Raw genomic sequence first — 22,593 nt, 5'->3', positions numbered from 1 at the left:
TGACAGTGTCAGTGATGATAACTGACAGGTGAATGAAATAACAGTTAATGTTCGTTAAGGAGAGTTAAGAATGAGATGGTTGCGTTTCTGTGGCCAGGATTAGAATAACGTAACTTTTTTCCTTTTTCTGCGAGAACTATTATAGGCTAGCAATTCTTGAACTTGAATAATTATGAGATTCATGGATTTGACCATGGCGAACATTTTGTGTTGTGATGGTCGGTGTTGCTCTCTTTTATTGTTAGAATTGTGCTAGAGGAATGTGTGAATGCGTGGCCACGAGAACAAAGGATATGATGATTGTATAACATGATTTTTGTACGATTGCGAAATAAAGTATTTCAATAGAACTTTTATTATCATTTACCACATGTATGAATTTAGCGGAGAGGAAGTTGTGTAGATAAGGCGGTGGTGTGAGCGAGCACCCTGCTCCGGAAAGCGTTGACTATTTCACCTGGATGACACACGTGTAATCCTTCCCTCGAAAATCATAACTATCTCTGAGAAATCATATAGATTGGTTGCAGCAAGTGGACTAGAGTTCTGCTAACTCTGACTCATCCATCAATATGATTTTCATCGCTACTGACAAATTATTCGTCGTATTGGGCTATTTTCTGAGAAATTTCTTTGTGGGTTACGCCTCTCAAAGGCCTAGGGTTGTTTTGTGAGATGATCGTATTGAAAAGTTTTCCACTTGCTTGATAGTCAGTTTTATCGACAAGATAGACAATAGATTAATGCTTTATAATATAGCCACTAGTAGCATCTCTGGCCTTGGGGGAGGATGGGTGGGGGATGGGTGAAATAGACTCTCGGTGACTTGAACTTACTGATTATTCAAGCTCCTGTTCCCTTATAATTTAATATAATTATATGCATAATTAACAGATGGATTGATATTCTTTTCAATAATGTCATGCAAACGGTATCGTCTGTTATAATGATAGTAGGACGTAGCCCAGAGATAAATATTTCCTGCTGTATCCCTTCATGCAAACACTGTTGACAACAAACTTGGACCCAATACAGTTGGGTGACAGATAATGGTGTATAGGGTAAATTAACTTTCGTGTGACATTGATCTATAATTAATTACTTTTTTGTTAAATTAACATTTAATTGCCGCCACCCATTAGCTGTGGTACATGAGTTGTTATATAAGGTAGTTTAGTGTTAGTGGAATAAATATGGTATATTGTGACTAGGATCCTTTATTTTTTTTCCCAGAGACCGTAAATGATTCCATTGTGGTAAGGCCTCTTTAGATAAAAGGAAATAAGGGAGTACCTTTAAAAGGAATTGGTACAGTTACATTTCTAAAATTTACAAACTTTATGTATTATATAATGGGAGTAACGGTGAATGGTAATTTTACATTTTACGTCCCACGAGTCACGATCTTTACGTTGCATGTAATCAAGAGATTTTTTTGAGGCCTTGTTGAAAGTAAATCGCACGTGAGCATATAATCTCTACTACAGACATTAGATCCATGTGTGTTCATGTGTTTGTTTACATATCGCTCACAAAAAAAATTCGGGCATTAACTGTGAAATTATTCCATCACTAGTGAAATATTTATATAAGTTAACCATACATATATTTGCCACATAAACACAGACTCCTTACATAGTAGAATTTGAGACTGCAGATGCACATTTTCTAGATTATAGAATTTTACAAAATTAGTTCCAATAGATTACTTAAAATGTGTAGAGTTGATTGAGGTAAAAGAGAGAGTGGGATTTTGGGTAAATCACCTCCAAATTCCAACTTTGTTTTCATAAAGTGGGCAGAGCTTTAAAGTAGAGGAGAATAGTGGGGATAAAAACACTCATAATGGTAAATCAGTAACAGTTTCATACATTTTTTATTTTTTTTATTATACTTTGTTGCTGTCTCCCGCGTTTGCGAGGTAGCGCAAGGAAACAGACGAAAGAAATGGCCCAACCCCCCCATACACATGTATATACATACGTCCACACACGCAAATATACATACCTACACAGCTTTCCATGACTTACCCCAGACGCTTCACATGCCTTGATTCAATCCACTGACAGCACGTCAACCCCGGTATACCACATCGCTCCAATTCACTCTATTCCTTGCCCTCCTTTCACCCTCCTGCATGTTCAGGCCCCGATCACACAAAATCTTTTTCACTCCATCTTTCCACCTCCAATTTGGTCTCCCTCTTCTCCTTGTTCCCTCCACCTCCGACACATATATCCTCTTGGTCAATCTTTCCTCACTCATCCTCTCCATGTGCCCAAACCACTTCAAAACACCCTCTTCTGCTCTCTCAACCACGCTCTTTTTACTTCCACACATCTCTCTTACCCTTACGTTACTCACTCGATCAAACCACCTCACACCACACATTGTCCTCAGACATCTCATTTCCAGCACATCCATCCTCCTGCGCACAACTCTATCCATAGCCCACGCCTCGCAACCATACAACATTGTTGGAACCACTATTCCTTCATACATACCCATTTTTGCTTTCCGAGATAATGTTCTCGACTTCCACACATTCTTCAAGGCCCCCAGAATTTTTGCCCCCTCCCCCACCCTATGATCCACTTCCGCTTCCATGGTTCCATCCGCTGCCAGATCCACTCCCAGATATCTAAAACACTTCACTTCCTCCAGTTTTTCTCCATTCAAACTCACCTCCCAATTGACTTGACCCTCAACCCTACTGTACCTAATAACCTTGCTCTTATTCACATTTACTCTTAACTTTCTTCTTCCACACACTTTACCAAACTCAGTCACCAGCTTCTGCAGTTTCTCACATGAATCAGCCACCAGCGCTGTATCATCAGCGAACAACAACTGACTCACTTCCCAAGCTCTCTCATCCCCAACAGACTTCATACTTGCCCCTCTTTCCAAAACTCTTGCATTTACCTCCCTAACAACCCCATCCATAAACAAATTAAACAACCATGGAGACATCACACACCCCTGCCGCAAACCTACATTCACTGAGAACCAATCACTTTCCTCTCTTCCTACACGTACACATGCCTTACATCCTCGATAAAAACTTTTCACTGCTTCTAACAACTTTCCTCCCATACCATATATTCTTAATACCTTCCACAGAGCATCTCTATCAACTCTATCATATGCCTTCTCCAGATCCATAAATGCTACATACAAATCCATTTGCTTTTCTAAGTATTTCTCACATACATTCTTCAAAGCAAACACCTGATCCACACATCCTCTACCACTTCTGAAACCACACTGCTCTTCCCCAATCTGATGCTCTGTACATGCCTTCACCCTCTCAATCAATACCCTCCCATATAATTTACCAGGAATACTCAACAAACTTATACCTCTGTTAATTTGAGCACTCACTCTTATCCCCTTTGCCTTTGTACAATGGCACTATGCACGCATTCCGCCAATCCTCAGGCACCTCACCATGAGTCATACATACATTAAATAACCTTACCAACCAGTCAGCAATACAGTCACCCCCTTTTTTAATAAATTCCACTGCAATACCATCCAAACCTGCTGCCTTGCCGGCTTTCATCTTCCGCAAAGCTTTCACTACCTCTTCTCTGTTTACCAAATCATTTTCCCTAACCCTCTCACTTTGCACACCACCTCGACCAAAACACCGTATATCTGCCACTCTATCATCAAACACATTCAACAAACCTTCAAAATACTCACTCCATCTCCTTCTCACATCACCACTACTTGTTTTCACCTCCCCATTTGCGCCCTTCACTGAAGTTCCCATTTGCTCCTTTGTCTTACGCACTTTATTTACCTCCTTCCAGAACATCTTTTTATTCTCCCTAAAATTTAATGATACTCTCTCACCCCAACTCTCATTTGCCCTTTTTTTCACCTCTTGCACCTTTCTCTTGACCTCCTGTCTCTTTCTTTTATACATCTCCCACTCAATTGCATTTTTTCCCTGCAAAAATCGTCCAAATGCCTCTCTCTTCTCTTTCACTAATACTCTTACTTCTTCATCCCACCACTCACTACCCTTTCTAATCAACCCACTTCCCACTCTTCTCATGCCACAAGCATCTTTTGCGCAATCCATCACTGCTTCCCTAAATACATCCCATTCCTCCCCCACTCCCCTTACTTCCATTGTTCTCACCTTTTTCCATTCTGTACTCAGTCTCTCCTGGTACTTCCTCACACAGGTCTCCTTCTCAAGCTCACTTACTCTCACCACCCTCTTCACCCCAACATTCACTCTTCTTTTCTGAAAACCCATACAAATCTTCACCTTAGCCTCCACAAGATAATGATCAGACATCCCTCCAGTTGCACCTCTCAGCACATTAACATCCAAAAGTCTCTCTTTCGCACGCCTGTCAATTAACACGTAATCCAGTAACGCTCTCTGGCCATCTCTCCTACTTACATAAGTATACTTATGTATATCTCGCTTTTTAAACCAGGTATTCCCAATCATCAGTCCTTTTTCAGCACATAAATCTACAAGCTCTTCACCATTTCCATTTACAACACTGAACACCCCATGTATACCAATTATTCCCTCAACTGCCACATTACTCACCTTTGCATTCAAATCACCCATCACTATAACCTGGTCTCGTGCATCAAAACCATTAACACACTCATTCAGCTGCTCCCAAAACACTTGCCTCTCTTGATCTTTCTTCTCATGCCCAGGTGCATATGCACCAATAATCACCCACCTCTCTCCATCAACTTTCAGTTTTACCCATATTAATCGAGAATTTACTTTCTTACACTCTATCACATACTCCCACAACTCCTGTTTCAGGAGTATTGCTACTCCTTCCCTTGCTCTTGTCCTCTCACTAACCCCTGACTTTACTCCCCAGACATTCCCAAACCACTCTTCCCCTTTACCCTTGAGCTTCGTTTCACTCAGAGCCAAAACATCCAGGTTCCTTTCCTCAAACATACTACCTATCTCTCCTTTTTTCACATCTTGGTTACATCCACACACATTTAGGCACCCCACTCTGAGCCTTGGAGGAGGATGAGCACTCCCCGCATGACTCCTTCTTCTGTTTCCCATTTTAGAAAGTTAATACAAGGAGGGGAGGATTTCTGGCCCCCCGCTCCCGTCCCCTCTAGTCGCTTTCTACGACACGCGAGGAATACGTGGGAAGTATTCTTTCACCCCTATCCCCAGGGATAATATACATATATATATACATATACACATACACACACATACACATACATACGCACATATACACACACACACACACATACATATATATACATATGAAAAATGTAAGAAACAATTTAGAAAACTGAAACTTCTAGCTTGAAATGAATGAAAAAAATGAATGTCACATAATGGTTCAACCTCTGGCTATGGAAAAAAGGAAATGTATAATTTATTTACACAAACGTCAATAGCAGTTCTCATCAATTTAACCACTGTATCAATAAGCTTCAATGTCTAAGCTACATTTTTTTTTTTTTACATATGTAGCAAATATTATGTAAAATTTGACAATTTAGAGTTGATGAAGAGTGTTGGATTTTAGGTATAGTACCTCTTTTGATTTTAAAGTGTTGTACAGTGGATGAGGCTTTGAACAATTAAGTTTATGTAATATTTTTGTAACTTTTTAAGTTTTAGCAAATAGTAAACAAACAGGAGGAATTTTTATGGAATCCCATCATTCTCCAACGTACTTGTGCAGCATGCGAGGACATTGGAATAATGATCGTTTGTGGCTGAATAAATTTTCACCTGGTATTAGATTTTTTAGTGCTTGATTTAGTTTGTATGTTGATATACAAACCAAATGGAGTGCTGAATTTAGTATATATATCAATATACAAAACAAAAAGAGCTGTCATACAAGAGAACTTGCTTGTAGAGTTTAGAAATGCATATTTGCCTTGATATATTATGCATTCCACTGACTAATGTCATCCATTGTGATGTTTGATTCCAACCAACTGCTAGTTTTGCAAATATTTTGAGTGAGTTCATATGCTTGTATAGTTTCAGGTAACGAATTATTGCTTATTAGATCTGTTCCACACAGGGTCAGATTTTATTTATATCTCTGATGCCTTTTCACTTCAGGAACTCACTCTAGGGGCTGGCATGGCAAAAGAGTCTCCAAAACAGGTGTACTCCATTTCCCCTTCTTAGCCTGTGGTGCCACACCCTTAACAGGCCACTGGCTGAGGGCCACTTTTGCACAAATTTTTTAAGAGGCTCCTACCTAATATTCCTACTGACTACTACCTAATGTTCCAGTGTACTATTGCCTAATGTTCCAACCTATTCTTCCGCCTAATTTTCCTACCTACTGCTTTTATCTAATGCTCCCACTTAACGTTCCTAGAAAATTCTTTTATCTATTGCTTCTAGCAATTTGCCTAAAGGTAGAGCTAGCACATAGCTTTCACCATGGGAAAATCTAGAGTTACGGAGAATGAATTGTTTGAGTTAAGGGCTGTAAAGTTTTGTGTGTGACAAGGAGAGATTGTGTGTTTGTGGACAGAATGCTAGCTGTCCACATGTGGGTGAGGCAAAAGGAAAAGACAGTTACATGGGTTAGAGGAGTCCAACTTAACGGCAACTGAAGTGTTGGCTCACTACGTAGCAAACACAAACACTCCCAATTTCATAGGGTCAGATTGCTGTATCTCGATAGACATCTGAACTCATTGTTTTCCTTCCATAATGAACAAATCTTGGGGTACTTAAGTGTAATATGTGTTTTGATAGGGTTGAAGTATCACTGATGATACACCTCACAAAATCTCAAGTGCTGTTTTGTTTATGTTTTTATTACACTGCATTTTTAATATATAGCCCTGCACATTCCTCCTTCGTAACCCTACCACTTATGCTGTATTTAGACTCAAAAGATCAGCTTTAAGAGTGAAAATTGAATATCCCACACTCTTAAATCACACTTTATTATGACAACAACAATTCCTTAAGAGTAAAACACATCATAATCATAGAATATGTGCATCTGTATTCTTGAGTTTTAGCCAGGGGGGATGCGTATGGCATCCTGACCATTTTCTAATGTCATTGCATTACATGCAAGGACATTAGAAAAGTGAAAATCCCATGGATGGGTGACAGAAGCATTCACCTGGTGTTTCTTAGTTTCTTCAGAGCTTTATACAGTTTCTGTGTTAATATGCAAATGAGGTGAAGCTATGATACAGGGCAACTTGCCTTTGGAATCAAGAAATGTCTTTATTACTTTATTTTTTATGCATTCCACTGAATGCTGCCACCCATTGTAATGTCTAAATCTGGCTGAATCTGAGTCTTGCAAATATATTGGGTGAGTTTAGATATCAGTATTGATTTAGGGATCAAATTAATACTTGTGAGATATGTCCCTTGTAGGGTCAGATTCCTATTTCGCCATATATATCTGAACTCACTGTTTACCTTCCAAACCAAATGAATCTTGACACAGTTAAGTGGAGTAAATATTTTGATGATGAAATTTCATCATCTGAAGCATTGAAATAGGCAGGTTATCTTTATATGATTATAGATATTTTTTTTTTTTTCATACTATTCGCCATTTCCCGCGATAGCGAGGTAGCGTTAAGAACAGAGGACTGGGCCTTTGAGGGAATATCTTCACCTGGCCCACTTCTCTGTTCTATCTTTTGGAAAATTAAAAAAAACGAGAGGGGAGGATTTCTAGCCCCCCGCTCCCTCCCCTTTTAGTCGCCTTCTACGACACTCAGGGAATACGTGGGAAGTATTCTTTCTCCCCTACCCCCAGGGATATTATATATATTTTTTTTTTTTTTTTTTTTTTTTTTTTTTTTTTTTTACTTTGTCGCTGTCTCCCGCGTTTGCGAGGTAGCGCAAGGAAACAGACGAAAGAAATGGCCCAACCCCCCCCCATACACATGTACATACACACACCCACACACGCAAATATACATACCTACACAGCTTTCCATGGTTTACCCCAGACGCTTCACATGCCTTGATTCAATCCACTGACAGCACGTCAACCCCTGTATACCACATCGCTCCAATTCACTCTATTCCTTGCCCTCCTTTCACCCTCCTGCATGTTCAGGCCCCGATCACACAAAATCTTTTTCACTCCATCTTTCCACCTCCAATTTGGTCTCCCTCTTCTCCTCGTTCCCTCCACCTCCGACACATATATCCTCTTGGTCAATCTTTCCTCACTCATTCTCTCCATGTGCCCAAACCATTTCAAAACACCCTCTTCTGCTCTCTCAACCACGCTCTTTTTATTTCCACACATCTCTCTTACCCTTACGTTACTTACTCGATCAAACCACCTCACACCACACATTGTCCTCAAACCTCTCATTTCCAGCACATCCATCCTCCTGCGCACAACTCTATCCATAGCCCACGCCTCGCAACCATACAGCATTGTTGGAACCACTATTCCTTCAAACATACCCATTTTTGCTTTCCGAGATAATGTTCTCGACTTCCACACATTTTTCAAGGCTCCCAAAATTTTCGCCCCCTCCCCCACCCTATGATCCACTTCCGCTTCCATGGTTCCATCCGCTGACAGATCCACTCCCAGATATCTAAAACACTTCACTTCCTCCAGTTTTTCTCCATTCAAACTCACCTCCCAATTGACTTGACCCTCAACCCTACTGTACCTAATAACCTTGCTCTTATTCACATTTACTCTTAACTTTCTTCTTCCACACACTTTACCAAACTCAGTCACCAGCTTCTGCAGTTTCTCACATGAATCAGCCACCAGCGCTGTATCATCAGCGAACAACAACTGACTCACTTCCCAAGCTCTCTCATCCCCAACAGACTTCATACTTGCCCCTCTTTCCAGGACTCTTGCATTTACCTCCCTAACAACCCCATCCATAAACAAATTAAACAACCATGGAGACATCACACACCCCTGCCGCAAACCTACATTCACTGAGAACCAATCACTTTCCTCTCTTCCTACACGTACACATGCCTTACATCCTCGATAAAAACTTTTCACTGCTTCTAACAACTTTCCTCCCACACCATATATTCTTAATACCTTCCACAGAGCATCTCTATCAACTCTATCATATGCCTTCTCCAGATCCATAAATGCTACATACAAATCCATTTGCTTTTCTAAGTATTTCTCACATACATTCTTCAAAGCAAACACCTGATCCACACATCCTCTACCACTTCTGAAACCGCACTGCTCTTCCCCAATCTGATGCTCTGTACATGCCTTCACCCTCTCAATCAATACCCTCCCATATAATTTACCAGGAATACTCAACAAACTTATACCTCTGTAATTTGAGCACTCACTCTTATCCCCTTTGCCTTTGTACAATGGCACTATGCACGCATTCCGCCAATCCTCAGGCACCTCACCATGAGTCATACATACATTAAATAACCTTACCAACCAATCAACAATACAGTCACCCCCTTTTTTTATAAATTCCACTGCAATACCATCCAATCCTGCTGCCTTGCCGGCTTTCATCTTCCGCAAAGCTTTTACTACCTCTTCTCTGTTTACCAAATCATTTTCCCTAACCCTCTCACTTTGCACACCACCTCGACCAAAACACCCTATATCTGCCACTCTGTCATCAGACACATTCAACAAACCTTCAAAATACTCATTCCATCTCCTTCTCACATCACCACTACTTGTTATCACCTCCCCATTTACGCCCTTCACTGAAGTTCCCATTTGCTCCCTTGTCTTACGCACTTTATTTACCTCCTTCCAGAACATCTTTTTATTCTCCCTAAAATTTACTGATAGTCTCTCACCCCAACTCTCATTTGCCCTTTTTTTCACCTCTTGCACCTTTCTCTTGACCTCCTGTCTCTTTCTTTTATACTTCTCCCACTCAATTGCATTTTTTCCCTGCAAAAATCGTCCAAATGCCTCTCTCTTCTCTTTCACTAATACTCTTACTTTTTCATCCCACCACTCACTACCCTTTCTAAACAGCCCACCTCCCACTCTTCTCATGCCACAAGCATCTTTTGCGCAATCCATCACTGATTCCCTAAATACATCCCATTCCTCCCCCACTCCCCTTACTTCCATTGTTCTCACCTTTTTCCATTCTGTACACAGTCTCTCCTGGTACTTCCCCACACAGGTCTCCTTCCCAAGCTCACTTACTCTCACCACCTTCTTCACCCCAACCTTCACTCCTCTTTTCTGAAAACCCATACTAATCTTCACCTTAGCCTCCACAAGATAATGATCAGACATCCCTCCAGTTGCACCTCTCAGCACATTAACATCCAAAAGTCTCTCTTTCGCACGCCTGTCAATTAACACGTAATCCAATAACGCTCTCTGGCCATCTCTCCTACTTACATAAGTATACTTATGTATATCTCGCTTTTTAAACCAGGTATTCCCAATCATCAGTCCTTTTTCAGCACATAAATCTACAAGCTCTTCACCATTTCCATTTACAACACTGAACACCCCATGCATACCAATTATTCCCTCAACTGCCACATTACTCACCTTTGCATTCAAATCACCCATCACTATAACCCGGTCTCGTGCATCAAAACCGCTAACACACTCATTCAGCTGCTCCCAAAACACTTGCCTCTCATGATCTTTCTTCTCATGCCCAGGTGCATATGCACCAATAATCACCCACCTCTCTCCATCAACTTTCAATTTTACCCATATTAATCGAGAATTTACTTTCTTACATTCTATCACATACTCCCACAACTCCTGTTTCAGGAGTATTGCTACTCCTTCCCTTGCTCTTGTCCTCTCACTAACCCCTGACTTCACTCCCCAGACATTTCCAAACCACTCTTCCCCTTTACCCTTGAGCTTCGTTTCACTCAGAGCCAAAACATCCAGGTTCCTTTCCTCAAACATACTACCTATCTCTCCTTTTTTCACATCTTGGTTACATCCACACACATTTAGGCACCCCACTCTGAGCCTTCGAGGAGGATGATCACTCCCCGCGTGACTCCTTCTTCTGTTTCCCATTTTATATATATATATATATATATATATATATATATATATATATATATATTTTTTTTTTTTTTTTTTTTTTTTTATACTTTGTCGCTCTCCCGCGTTTGCGAGGTAGCGCAAGGAAACAGACGAAAGAAATGGCCCAACCCCCCCCAAACACATGCACATACACACGTCCACACACGCAAATATACATACCTACACAGCTTTCCATGGTTTACCCCGGACGCTTCACATGCCCTGGTTCAATCCACTGACAGCACGTCAACCCCTGTATACCACATCACTCCAATTCGCTCTATTTCTTGCCCTCCTTTCACCCTCCTGCATGTTCAGGCCCCGATCACACAAAATCCTTTTCACTCCATCTTTCCACCTCCAATTTGGTCTCCCTCTTCTCCTCGTTCCCTCCACCTCCGACACATATATCCTCTTGGTCAATCTTTCCTCACTCATTCTCTCCATGTGCCCAAACCATTTCAAAACACCCTCTTCTGCTCTCTCAACCACGCTCTTTTTATTTCCACACATCTCTCTTACCCTTACGTTACTTACTCGATCAAACCACCTCACACCACACATTGTCCTCAAGCATCTCATTTCCAGCACATCCAACCTCCTGCGCACAACTCTATCCATAGCCCACGCCTCGCAACCATACAACATTGTTGGAACCACTATTCCTTCAAACATACCCATTTTTGCTTTCCGGGATAATGTTCTCGACTTCCACACATTTTTCAAGGCTCCCAAAATTTTCGCCCCCTCCCCCACCCTATGATCCACTTCCACTTCCATGGTTCCATCCGCTGCCAGATCCACTCCCAGATATCTAAAACACTTCACTTCCTCCAGTTTTTCTCCATTCAAACTCACCTCCCAATTGACTTGACCCTCAACCCTACTGTACCTAATAACCTTGCTCTTATTCACATTTACTCTTAACTTTCTTCTTCCACACACTTTACCAAACTCCGTCACCAGCTTCTGCAGTTTCGCACATGAATCCGCCACCAGCGCTGTATCATCAGCGAACAACAACTGACTCACTTCCCAAGCTCTCTCATCCCCAACAGACTTCATACTTGCCCCTCTTTCCAAAACTCTTGCATTTACCTCCCTAACAACCCCATCCATAAACAAATTAAACAACCATGGAGACATCACACACCCCTGCCGCAAACCTACATTCACTGAGAACCAATCACTTTCCTCTCTTCCTACACGTACACATGCCTTACATCCTCGATAAAAACTTTTCACTGCTTCTAACAACTTGCCTCCCACACCATATATTCTTAATACCTTCCACAGAGCATCTCTATCAACTCTATCATATGCCTTCTCCAGATCCATAAATGCTACATACAAATCCATTTGCTTTTCTAAGTATTTCTCACATACATTCTTCAAAGCAAACACCTGATCCACACATCCTCTACCACTTCTGAAACCACACTGCTCTTCCCCAATCTGATGCTCTGTACATGCCTTCACCCTCTCAATCAATACCCTCCCATATAATTTACCAGGAATACTCAACAAACTTATACCTCTGTAATTTGAGCACTCACTCTTATCCCCTTTGCCTTTGTACAATGGCACTATGCACGCATTCCGCCAATCCTCAGGCACCTCACCATGAGTCATACATACATTAAATAACCTTACCAACCAGTCAACAATACAGTCACCCCCTTTTTTAATAAATTCCACTGCAATACCATCCAAACCTGCTGCCTTGCCGGCTTTCATCTTCCGCAAAGCTTTTACTACCTCTTCTCTGTTTACCAAATCATTTTCCCTAACCCTCTCACTTTGCACACCACCTCGACCCAAACACCCTATATCTGCCATATTTTTTTTTTTTTTTTTTTTTTTTTTTTTTATACTTTGTCGCTGTCTCCCGCGTTTGCGAGGTAGCGCGAGGAAACAGACGAAAGAAATGGCCCAACCCCCATACACACGTACATACACACGTCCACACACGCAAATATACATACCTACACAGCTTTCCATGGTTTACCCCAGACGCTTCACATGCCTTGATTCAATCCACTGACAGCACGTCAACCCCTGTATACCACATCGCTCCAATTCACTCTATTCCTTGCCCTCCTTTCACCCTCCTGCATGTTCAGGCCCCGATCACACAAAATCTTTTTCACTCCATCTTTCCACCTCCAATTTGGTCTCCCTCTTCTCCTCGTTCCCTCCACCTCCGACACATATATCCTCTTGGTCAATCTTTCCTCACTCATTCTCTCCATGTGCCCAAACCATTTCAAAACACCCTCTTCTGCTCTCTCAACCACGCTCTTTTTATTTCCACACATCTCTCTTACCCTTACGTTACTTACTCGATCAAACCACCTCACACCACACATTGTCCTCAAACATCTCATTTCCAGCACATCCATCCTCCTGCGCACAACTCTATCCATAGCCCACGCCTCGCAACCATACAACATTGTTGGAACCACTATTCCTTCAAACATACCCATTTTTGCTTTCCGAGATAATGTTCTCGACTTCCACACATTTTTCAAGGCTCCCAAAATTTTCGCCCCCTCCCCCACCCTATGATCCACTTCCGCTTCCATGGTTCCATCCGCTGCCAGATCCACTCCCAGATATCTAAAACACTTCACTTCCTCCATTAGATATTATCATTATCCCTGGGATAGGGTATCCCTGGGGATAGGGGAGAAAGAATACTTCCCTCGCATTCCTCACGTGTCGTAGAAGGTGCCTAAAGGGGATGGGAGCGGGGGGCTGGAAACCCTCCCCTCCTTGTATCTTAACTTTCTAAAAGGGGAAACAGAAGAAGGAGTCACGCGGGGAGTGCTCATCCTCCTCGAAAGCTCAGATTGGGATGTCTAAATGTGTGTGGATATAACCAAGATGAGAAGAAAGGAGAGATAGGTAGTATGTTTGAGGAAAGGAACCTCGATGTTTTGGCTCTGAGTGAAACCAAGCTCAAGGTTAAAGGGGAAGAGTGGTGTTGGAATGTCTTGGGAGTAAAGTCAAGAGCAAGGGAAGGGGTAGCACTACTCCTGAAACAGGAGTTGTGGGAGTATGTGAAAGAGTGTAAGAAAGTAAACTCTGGATTGATATGGGTAAAACTGAAAGTGGATGGAGAGAGATGGGTGATTACTGGTGCATATGCACCTGGGCATGAGAAGAAAGATCATGAGAAGCAAGTGTGTTGGGAGCAGCTGAGTGAGTGTGTTAGTAGTTTTGATGCTCGAGACTGGGCTGTAGTGATGGGTGATTTGAATGCAAAGGTGAGTAATGTGGCAGTGGAGGGAATAATTGTTGTACATGGGTTGTTCAGTGTAGTAAATGGAAATGGTGAAGAGCTTGTAGATTTATGTGCTGAAAAAGGACTGGTGATTGGGAATACCTGGTTTAAAAAGAGAGATATACATAAGTATATGTATGTAAGTAGGAGAGATGGCCAGAGAGCGTTATTGGATTACATGTTAATTGATAGGCACGAAAGAGAGACTTTTGGATGTTAATGTGCTGAGAGGTGCAACTGGAGGGATGTCTGATCATTATCTTGTGGAGGCTAAGGTGAGGATTTGTACAGATTTTCAGAAAAGAAGAGAGAATGTTGTTGTGAAAAGAGTGGTGAGAGTAAATGAGCTTGGGAAGGAGACTTGTGTGAGGAAGTACCAGGGGAAATTGAGTACAGAATGGAAAAAGGTGAGAACAAAGGAGGTAAGGGGAGTGGGGGAGGAATGGGATGTATTTAGGGAAGCAGTGATGGCTTGCACAAAAGATGCTTGTGGCATGAGAAGTGTGGGAGGTGGGCAGATTAGAAATGGTAGTGAGTGGTGGGATGAAGAAGTAAGATTATTAGTGAAAGAGAAGAGAGAGGCATTTGGACGATTTTTGCAGGGAAATAATGCGAATGAGTGGGAGATGTATAAAAGAAAGAGGCAGGAGGTCAAGAGAAAGGTGCAAGAGGTGAAAGAGAGGGCAAATGAGAGTTGAGGTGAGAGAGTATCATTAAATTTTAGGGAGAATAAAAAGATGTTTTGGAAGGAGGTAAATAAAGTGCGTAAGACAAAGGAACAAATGGGAACTTCAATGAAGGGGGCGAGTGGAGAGGTGATAACAAGTAATGGTGATGTGAGAAGGAGATGGAGTGAGTATTTTGAAGGTTTGTTGAATGTGTTTGATGACAGAGTGGCAGATATAGGGTGTTTTGGTCGAGGTGGTGTGCAAAGTGAGAGGGTTAGGGAAAATGATTTGGTAAATACAGAAGAGGTAGTAAAGTTTTTTAGGAAGATGAAAGCTGGCAAGGCAGCAGGTTTGGATGGTATTGCAGTGGAATTTATTAAAAAAGGAGGTGACTGGTTGGTAAGGTTATCTAATGTATGTATGACTCATGGTGAGGTGCCTGAGGTTTGGTGGAATGCATGCATAGTGCCATTGTACAAAGGCAAAGGGGATAAAAGTGAGTGCTCAAATTATAGAGGTCTAAGTTTGTTGAGTATTCCTGGGAAATTAAATGGGAGGGTATTGATTGAGAGGGTGAGGACATGTACAGAGGTCAGGTTGGGGAAGAGCAGTGTGGTTTCAGAAGTGGTAGAGGATGTGTGAATCAGGTGTTTGCTTTGAAGAATGTATGTGAGAAATACTTAGAAAAGCAAATGGATTTGTATGTAGCATTGATGGATCTGGAGAAGGCATATGATAAGAGTTGATATAGATGCTCTGTGGAAGGTATTAAGAATATATGGTGTGGGAGGCAAGTTGTTAGAAGCAGCGAAAAGTTTTTATCGAGGATGTAAGGCATGTGTACTTGTAGGAAGAGAGGAAAGTGATTGGTTCTCAGTGAATGTAGGTTTGTGGCAGGGGTGTGTGATGTCTCCATGGTTGTTTAATTTGTTTGTGGATGGGGTTGCTAGGGTGGTGAATGCAAGAGTTTTGGAGAGGGGGGCAAGTATGCAGTCTGTTTTGGATGAGAGAGCTTGCGAAGTGGGTCAGTTTTTGTTCACTGATGATACAGTGCTGGTGGCTGACTTGTGTGAGAAACTGCAGAAGTCTGGTGACTGAGTTTGGTAAAGTGTGTGAAAGAAGAAAGTTAAGAGTAAATGTGAATAAGAGCAAGGTTGTTAGGTACAGTAGGGTTGAGAGACAAGTCAATTGGGAGGTGAGTTTGAATGGAGAAAAACTGGAGGAAGTGAAGTGTTTTAGATATCTGGGAGTGGATTTAGCAGCAGATGGAACCATGGAAGTGGAAGTGAATCATAGGGTGGGGGAGGGGGCGAAAGTTCTGGGAGCGTTGAAGAATGTGTGGAAGTCGAGAACATTATCTTGGAAAGCAAAAATGGGTATGTTTGAAGGAATAGTGGTTCCAACAATGTTATATGGTTCGAGGCGTGGACTATGGATAGAGTTGTGCGCAGGAGGGTGGATGTGCTGGAAATGAGATGTTTGAGGACAATATGTGTTGTGAGGTGGTTTGATCGAGTAAGTAATAATAGGGTAAGAGAGATGTATGGTAATAAAAAGAGTGTGGTTGAGAGAGCAGAAGAGGGTGTGTGGAAATGGTTTTGTCACATGGAGAGAATGAGTGAGGAAAGATTGACCAAGAGGATATATATGTCAGAGGTGGAGGGAATGAGAAGAAGTGGGAGACCAAATTGGAGGTGGAAAGATGGAGTGAAAAAGATTTTGAGTGATTGGGGCCTGAACATGCAGGAGGGTGAAAGGCGTGCAAGGAATGGAGTGAATTGGAACGATGTGGTATACTGGGGTCGACGTGCTGTCAGTGGATTGAACCAGGGCATGTGAAGCGTCTGGGGTAAACCATGGAAAGTCTTGTGGGGCCTGGATGTGGAAAGGGAGCTTTGGTTTCGGTGCATGATTACATGACAGCTAGAGACTGAATGTGAATGAAAGTGGCCTTTGTTGTCTTTTCCTAGCACTACCTCATGCACATTTGGGGGGAGGGGGTGGTTATTTTCATGTGTGGCGGGGTGGTGATGGGAATGAATAAAGGCAGACAGTATGAATTATGTGCATGTGTATATATGTATATGTCTGTATGTGTATGTATATGTATACGTTGAGATGTATAGGTATGTACATATTGCGTGTGTGGATGTGTATGTATATACATGTTTATGTGGGTGGGTTGGGCCATTCTTTCGTCTGTTTCCTTGCGCTACCTCGCTAACGCGGGAGACAGCAACAAAGCAAAATGAATAAATGAATAAGATATTATCATACTTGTTTGCTGTTTCCCACATTAGTGAGGTAGTGTCATTAATAGACAAAGAAAGGCCTCATTCCTTCACATCCATTCTCTAGCTGTCATATTTAATGCACCAAAACCATGAGGCCTTACAGATTTTTCTGTGCTGTCCCCTAGCTGCTTCATATGACCTAGTTCTGTTCCTTGACAGCTCATTGCTCCCTCTGTATGTATACCTTATCACTTCAGTTCTCTTTGTTCCATTGCATTCCATTCACCCCCAGCATGTTCAGTCCTTGAGTGGTCAAAATCCTTTTTTTTTTTTCCATTTTTGCATCTCCAGTTTGGTTTCTCCCTTCTTGTTGCTACCAACTCTGATATATTTATCCTATTTGTCAGCTTCTGTACTCTCATTTTTTTCATTTGTCCAAACCATATCAACTCATCCTTATGAATTTTTTCAACCATACTCTTCTTATTATCACTCCTCTCTCTTGCCCTGTTATTACCTACTCATTCAGCCTTCACACCATATGTTGTCCTCAAACATGTCATTTCAAATGCATTTACATTTTCCCATGCAATATCACCCACAGCCCATGCCATATATCCATATAGCATTGTTGGGACTGCTATACTTTCAAACATACCCATTTCTGTTTTTCTGGATAGTAACCTCTCTTTCTACACACTACTCAGAGTTCTCTGAACCTTCACCCTCCCCCCTCACCTGCCCTATGACTCACCTCCACTTCCATGGTTCCATTTGCTGTCATATCCATTCACAGGTATTTGAAACACCCAATTTCCTCCAAGTTTTCTCCAACCAAACTCACAACCCAACCAATCTCTCTTTGCACCACTAAACCCAATATCCTTACTTTTATTCACAGTTACTTGCAACTTTCTCCCTTTACATACTCTTCCAAACTCAGACACCATCCTCAGCGGTTTCTCATTCAAATCGGTTGTCAGTTGTCATCAGAAAACTACAACTGACTCACTTCCCATGTCCTCTAACCTCCCACAGACTGCATACCTGCCTCTCTCTCCAAGATTCTTGCATTTACCTCCCTCCAGCTCATGATGACATCATATACCTCTCCTGCAGACCCATCTTCTAGAATCATTCATCCTCCTTTCTTCTCACACACATCTTACTCTCAATAAAAACTTTTCATTGCTTCTGACAGCTTTCCTCCCACACCATATATTCATAACACCTTTCACAAAGCATTTCCATTAACTCCACCATATACTTTCTCCAGATCCATAAATGCCACATCCAAATACATTTATTTCTTTAAGTATTTGTCACACATTCTTCATAGCAAACACCTGATTCACACATCCTCTACCTCTCCTGAAACCACATTGTTCCTCCCCAATCTAATGCTCATGCTACCATCCTTACAACCACCACTCTTCCAAACAAGGTACCAGGTACGATCAACAGATTTTTAACTGTGAAATTCGAAGTCACCTCTCTGCCCCTTATCTTTATACATTGGCACTGTACATGCATTCTGGCAATCCAGAGGCACCTCACTGCAATGCCTACATAGATTAAAAATCCTAACTAACCTATTGGCAGTATAGTTACCCCTTTCTTAAGAAATTCAACTGCAGCACCTTCCACTTCATCCAGCTAGCCACATTTAATTTTACACTAGGCTTTCACCTTTTTTCTTCACCAAACCACTTGCTGTGACTAATTTTGCATACCTCTCTGACCCAAACACCCAACATGAACCACCATATCATCATACAGAGTCAACAGTTCTTTATTGTACTCTCTGCATTTTCTCTTCACTTCATCACTGCCTGTTACCACTTCCCCAGTTGCCCTGTCACCACTTGTCCAAAACAGCTTTTTATTTTCCCTGAAGTTTGCTGATACTTGGATCCCAACTCTTATATACCCTCTTTTTCAGTCCCTAAAGCTTCCTTTCATCTTCCTGTTGCTTTCTAATGTACATCTGCCGTTCTTTTGCACTTTGTCCCTGTAAGTACTGCCCATGCACCCCTTCTCTCACTGACGAGGAACTTTAATTGATTATTACACCACCCACCACTTCACATATTACAGCATTGCTTCCCTAAGTACCTCCTGTTCCTCACCTGTTCCCCTAGCTTCATTTATTAGCACCTTTTACCGTTCTACATTTAGTCTCTCATGGTATATTTTCACGCAAGTGTCTTTTTCAGGCTCTTTTACTTTCACTGCCCTTTTTGCACATATTATTTCCTCTTCTGTAAACTGTGACAGATCTTCATGCTTGCCTCCACTAGGTAATAATCAGACATCCCACCAGCTGCTCCTCTCAGCACATTCACATCCAATCTTTTTTTTTTTTTTTTTTTTTTTTTTTTGCATCCTTTCAATTAGTACATAATCCAGTAATGACCTCTTACCAGCTTCCTTGCTTGCCATGGAGAATACCTAACAAAGTCTTCAGGGTTGGGTTGTTGATCAACTAAGATGTTGGAAACTGCAGCCTCAACTCCCACAACCTGCCTGGTCTACATTTTGTAGGTACTTGTCCAGTGCACATTTAAACTTCTCTACTGTGCATCCCATGGTGTTTTTGTGAAGCAAGCAGGCAAGATGCTAAAGAGTTTTGTGCTCCAGATGTTTAAGGTGTTCTCTCTTTTCATGCACTTTGCACATCTAGATTTCAAAGATAATATTTTACAAAGTTTCCCAAGCTTTGTGCCAGTAGGATGTTATATCCAAATGTAAGTTAAGGTCCATACTTTCTATGATTTTCCATCTGCACTCCTGGGAGTATAGCCTAAGATTTCAGCCATTTCTAGTAATTTGGTTACCTTACCACATTATCATGAGCTGTGAGAGATCTCTGATCATTTTCTGATTCTCCAGTTTCACACACCTTATAGAGTGATGTTAGAATGCAACAATATTCAATTCATGAAAGAATTAACACCTTGAATGATTTCATCAGTGGCTTTTCTTCCCTTTTCTTGAAGTCTGCAGGATCCAGCCTGCCATCCATCTCCACGAGGCAAACGTTGTTTTGTTGTGTTCGCTTAAGGTTAGGTTATTAAACATTAATACTCTAAGGTCGTTCATATAATTCAACTGGTTTATGATAACAACTGTGTCTGTCTGGTATGTATTGTGTAAGTGTACCATACCAGCCAGGCTGTGGGGCTTATGTGGGCCTGTGGGCTGCAGCTTCCAACAGTTTGATTTACCAATGAGTCAGTCCAACATCTTGGGCCAAGCCAGGGCTGTTGGGTAGAAAAACTCTGAAGACTTCACCAATATTCACCATATCAGAGTATTTGAAACTTATCTCCATTGGAAAGCATGTTGCTCTTGCTTGCCCAGTTAAATATTTTGTTCACATCACTTTGTAGCCTTTCTGCTTCCTCTTTTGATGTGATTTTCATACACATTCTTGTGTCCATTGCAAAGGATGATATGGAACTGAGGCTCATATTTCCATCAGTGTCAGATATAAGAATGAGGAACAGGAGGGAGCAAGTAATTTCCTTGAGGAGTGAGCTCTAACCATGAAGGTGCAGTAGATGGCATAGTTTACAACTTTGTACTGTGATCTGTTAGTCAAAAAGCTGTATGTTCATCTCTTAATATTACCAGTAATTCCCATCTTTTGCACTTTATGCTATTACACCATAGTTACGTTTGTCAAATTCTGTGTAAATCATGTCAGCATTTTCTTTGTTTTCGAGAAATTCAACTGAGAGAGGCAAGATTTTCTCACCCTGAAAACCTGTTGTTCTGTGGAGTGGGACAATGCCAGTTAGTTTCAGAATCTCAGGAGTGATGCCAGAATCTATACTTAGTGCTTGTGCAAGAGGTGTTTTGTACTTCTTCATGAGGGCTTAGTTCCAGGAGTCTGGTCTGAGTGCATGGGAATTCTCTTAATGGCCCTCTTGTGTTAAGTTGGTGACATCTGATAAGTGTTTAGGAAGAAGTCTCTTCGGTCATATGATTTTAATGTTATTTTTGGCTCGCTGAATACCATTTCATACTGCCTTTTTAGAATTTTGTTTAATGGCAGTCACCTGGAAATACTCCTCTTGTTTTTGTGGGTTAGTGGAATTTGTGGTCCTGGCTTTGCGTTTTGCATATAAGTGAAAGTATTCTGAGTATCTATTATTTCATTAATTGCTTTTCCTCTTCTTCCTTTTCCTGTGTTTTGTTTAACTTTTTAATTTATGGTCTTTCTACAATAATTAATTTGATAGGTTTTCTTTCCTGTGGTATTTAAACAGGTATTTATATAAAGTTTTACCCCTTACTTTAATTAGAAGTGATTAGAAGTGAGTAGTGCTGTGTTATTTAGAATATTTTTTTGGTAAATTACCAGATAAAGTTCCAGGTTGGAGATACCAGGGGAATAACTTATGGGTTTGGAAGCAATGCATAGAAATGGATTCTTTATTCTTGGGAGAGGTGATTTTGATTTGGGAAGCAAAATTGGAAAAAAATTTTTCCTTCAGTTATGAAATGTGGTAGTACGGAGAGCTATGACAATTAGGGAAAATACAGAGTAAAATTAGGTGTAACACTTTTATTAAGCAAGAGAACTTAAAAAACCTACCCCAACAACCTAATAATCCAGATTAGCTCTCTATTGGTATCCTTAATCACTGAAATATAAGAGGATTGGAGTTGGGTTGGTGAAATACGCCAGTAATACAAGTAGACCCAGTCACGTAATGAAGTTTGTGTGTATCAGTAGTTTATTGGTTTTCTCTGTATTTTCATAATTTTTTCACAATCTTGATGATGATGTGATACCAATCTTTTCATTTTAATAAGATTCTTTAACATTGAAGTGGTAAATCAAATTCCACAAATCCAATTTATGTAGTTTGGTAGACCCTTGAGATATATAGTGAATAGAATGGCACCAGAATGCTATCTATCAATGTGACATCAGTTGATTGCTGCTGAACTATCCAAAATAGTGTATTTATGTATATTCTGCACAGTCTTCTTATAGAATTCTCAAAATACTTAAAGGAAAGCAAAATGCTGCCATAATTAACATCCTTGCAGGAAGTAAACACATTAGTGTGTTTTCTTGACTTTTTTGTATTCCAACTGCATTCCTTTTTATTCTATAATTCAAGTTGTAAGCTGCATTTCACTATTAAGAGAGAGACTTGCTCTACTTTGCCATTAACTTTGAACAGTGAGAGATTTTCTTCTGCTGTTCTAGTACAGTATCTAAAGAATACAGTAATAGTTGTGGAGGTTGATTAGGAGCATTGTACTTTATACTGTAAAGATTAGATAAGGTGATGCTACTTGCTGTTATATTAGGGAAAATGGCGTGTAAATGTTGATGATATTTATTTATTTATTTTGCT

The 22,593-nt window shown here is 41.0% G+C and overlaps 1 long non-coding RNA gene across 1 annotated transcript in view; it reads left to right on the top strand.

The window, feature by feature from the left end:
- The first annotated feature begins 933 nt into the window (after nt 1-933).
- LOC139765373 (uncharacterized) overlaps nt 934-22,593 on the top strand; it is an 84,923-nt gene continuing 63,263 nt past the window's right edge. The window contains exon 1 of the long non-coding RNA XR_011716660.1: nt 934-1,061. This is a non-coding gene — a long non-coding RNA (uncharacterized lncRNA). The remainder of the gene's footprint in view (nt 1,062-22,593) is intronic.

Source organism: Panulirus ornatus, chromosome 54 (assembly GCF_036320965.1).
Source record: "Panulirus ornatus isolate Po-2019 chromosome 54, ASM3632096v1, whole genome shotgun sequence".
In the NCBI taxonomy this organism is placed as follows: domain Eukaryota; kingdom Metazoa; phylum Arthropoda; class Malacostraca; order Decapoda; family Palinuridae; genus Panulirus; species Panulirus ornatus.
Note: the sequence above shows the minus strand (reverse complement) of the source record. Positions and strands in the feature narration are given on the sequence as shown.